At 66.4% G+C, this 3,255-nt stretch overlaps 1 pseudogene; it reads left to right on the top strand.

Annotated features, from left to right (window-relative positions):
• Positions 1-296: 296 nt before the first annotated feature.
• On the top strand, positions 297-2,686 carry LOC130490807 (basic proline-rich protein-like; annotated as a pseudogene).
• The last annotated feature ends 569 nt before the right edge of the window (positions 2,687-3,255 follow it).

The raw sequence follows: 3,255 nt of genomic DNA, 5'->3' as shown, positions 1-3,255 counted from the left end.
TTGACAGGTAGGGTTGCCAGCTCTGGGTTGGGAAATACCTGGAGATTTGGGGGGTTGGCGCCTGTGGAGGGCAGGTTTGGGGAGGAACCTCAATGCGGTACGAGTCCACCTTCCAAAGCGGACATTTTCTCCAGAGGAACCGAGCTCTGTCGCCTGGAGATCAGTTGCAATCCTGGGAGATCTCCAGACACCACCTGGAGGTTGGCAACCCTGTTAACAGAGCAGACCAGAAGGGCAAGGAGAAGGGGAAGAAGAAGAAGAGGAAGGCCTAGGAAGGTGACAGGAGCAGACATTCGATGGCGTAAGGAGGGGGGAATGGCCAGTGGCAGAAGTAAAGGGAAGGAGTGAGGAGGGGAGAAGGAAGCCGACAACGGGGTAGTGTTGGGAGGGAAGCCCCTCCCCAATGTGGTGAGTGTGTCCATGCCAATCCACAAGTGTACCCGTGAGACCAGGTGTGCAAAGAAGGGCACAGCAAAGGAAAGCCCATTTGGAATCACAGAATCATATCCTAGAATCAGAGTTGGAAGGGACCCCCAGGGTCATCTAGTCCAACCCCCTGTACAACGCAGGAAACCCACAACCACCTCCCCCCCTACACCTCCAGTGACCCTACTCCATGCCCAGAAGATGGCCAAGGTGCCCTCCCTCTCTTGATCCGCCTTTCCTTCTGTCCACCTCCCTTTGCCTTCATCTCCTCCCCACTCCCACCCACCCCAAAAAAACACATTTCTTGAGGGTCTCCACTTGTTGCTTAGCTATTTTCAATGGGAGGCAGGCTCCAAAGATCCTCTGTGCATGCACAGAGGGCTTTCCCCTCACCACCCAGGGGCCACAACAGATCCCACGCTAAAACATGAGCCGAGTCCCAATTCCCTTGGAAACGGGGGCGGGGGGGGGGAACCAACCATCTGCTGGTTTGAGGCCTTGCCCCACCCGCCCGTCTGAACCACAGGGCCCGGGGGCAAATGCAGAACGAGAAAGCACCCATGCGATGATGCCTGGGCCCAACCAAGCCAGGCTGCAGGCAAATGCCATTTATGCACGGGAGGTTTTGCCTGGGGTTTGCTGCTCTCCAGATGCCCATTTCCCCCATCCCAATTCTCAAAACTCTGCATGGGGAAGGGGGGGGGCTTATTGTTGAGTCTCGAGAATTGGGATGGGGGGGAAATGGGGCATCTGGAGAGCGGCGAATCCCAGGCAAAACCTCCCGTGCACAAACGGCCTTATCTATTCCCCCCCCTCTTCCAGGAATGAACCTCTACGGCGCCTTGCAGGATCGGGGGCTGCGGGGGGCGGGCGGAGCAGGGGAGGGGGGGAGGAGTGGGGGGCAAGCGGGGGGGGGCAGGTCTCTCCCCATCCCTCCCCCCGGCCGCGCTTCCCCGCCCCCAGCCCCACGCCGCCGCCGCCGCCGCCACCCCCCCGGTCCCGCGGCCGGGGTTACCCGCAGGATCGGAGCGGCGCCGGGATGGCTGCCCCGCCTGCCGGCCTCCGCCTTCCTGCAGCCTCCGGGCTCCGGCCGCGGCGCGCGCGCCCCCGACTCCTGGGCTCCGCGCGGGGGCGCGCCTCGCTCATGCGCTCCGCGCGGGGAGGACGGGCGGAGACGCGGCCCCTGCGGCCCCCACTCCACTCCCCCTCCTCCTCTCCCCCCCTCTCTCCCCTCCCCCTCCCTCCCTCCTCCTCCTCCCCCCTCCCTCCCCCTCCTCCTCCCCCTCCCTCCCCCTCCTCCTCCTCTACCCCCTCCTCCTCTCCCCTCCCCCCTCTCTCCCTCCCTCCCCCTCCCCGGCTCCTCCCCCCTCCCTCCCCCTCCTCCTCCCCCCTCCCTCCCCCTCCTCCTCCTCTACCCCCTCCTCCCTCTCCCCTCCCCCCTCTCTCCTCCCTCCCCCTCCCTCCCCCTCCCTCCCCCTCCTCCTCTCTCCCCCTCCCCTCCCTCCCCCTCCTCCTCTCTCCTCCCCCTCCCTCCCCCTCCTCCTCTCCCCTCCCCCCTCCTCCCCTCTCCCCCTCCTCCCCATCCTCCCCCCTCCCTCCTCTCTCCCTCCCCCTCCCTCCTCCTCCCCCCTCTCTCCCTCCTCCTCCCCCTCCTCCCTCCCCCTCCTCCCCCCTCCTCCCCCCTCCTCCTCCCCCCTCCTCCTCCTCTCTCCCACCTCTCCCTCCTCCTCCTCTTCCTCCTCTCCCCCTCCTCCCCTCCCCCTCCCCCCTTCTCCCTCCCCTCCCCCTCTCCCCCCTCCTCCCCCTCCCCCCTCCTCTCTCCCTCCCCCTCCTCCTCCTCTTCCTCCTCTCCCCCTCCTCCTCCCCTCCCCCTCCTCTCCCCCTCCCCTCCCCCTCCTCTCCCCTCCTCTCCCCCTCCCTCCCTCCCCTCCCTCCCCCCTCCTACTCTCTCCCTCCCTCTCCCCCCCCCTCTCCCTCCTCCTCCTCTCTCCCTTCCCCTCCCTCCTCTCTCCCTCCTCCCCTCTCTCCCTCCCCCCTCTCTCCCTCCCCCTCCTCCTCTGCCTCCTCTCCTCCCCCTCCCCCTCCCCCTCCCCCCTTCTCCCTCCCCCTCCCCCCCTCCCCCCTCCTCCCTCTCCCCCCTCCTCTCTCCCTCCCCCTCCTCCTCCTCTTCCTCCTCTCCCCCTCCTCCTCCCTCCCCCTCCTCTCCCCCTCCCCTCCCCCTCCTCTCCCCCTCCCCTCCCCTCCTCTCCCCTCCCCTCCCCCTCCTCTCCCCCTCCCCTCCCCCTCCTCTCCCCCTCCTCTCCCCCTCCTCCTCTCCCCTCCTCCTCTCCCCCCTCCTCTCCCCTCCTCTCCCCCTCCCTCCCCCCTCCTACTCTCTCTCTCCCCCCTCCTCTCCCCCCTCCTCTCCCCCTCCTCCTCTCCCCCCTCCTCCTCTCTCCCTCACCCCTCCTCCTCTCCCCCTCCTCCTCTCTCCCTCCCACTCCTCCTCCCTCCCCCCTCCCCTCCACTCTCTCCCTCCTCTCCCCCCCTCCTCTTCTCCCCCCCTGTTGCCAACCTCCAGGTACTAGCTGGAGATCTCCCGCTACAACAAGTGACCTCCAGCCAATAGAGTCCAGTTCACCTGGAGAAAATGGCTGCTGTGGCAATTGGACTCTATGGCATTGAAGTCCCTCCCCTCCCCAAACTCCGCCCTCCTCAGCCCCGCCCCCAAAAACCTCCCGCCAGTGGTGAAGAGGGACCTGGCAACCTTAGAGCTAGCAGCCCTAATTACAGCTGATCTCTTAAGTGACCTGGCAACCTTACCCCTCCTCCTCCTCCTACCCCCTCCTA

The sequence above is a fragment of the Euleptes europaea genome, chromosome 18 (genome assembly GCF_029931775.1).
Source record: "Euleptes europaea isolate rEulEur1 chromosome 18, rEulEur1.hap1, whole genome shotgun sequence".
Taxonomy (NCBI): Eukaryota; Metazoa; Chordata; class Lepidosauria; order Squamata; family Sphaerodactylidae; genus Euleptes; species Euleptes europaea.
This window is presented reverse-complemented; position numbering and strand designations above follow the sequence as displayed.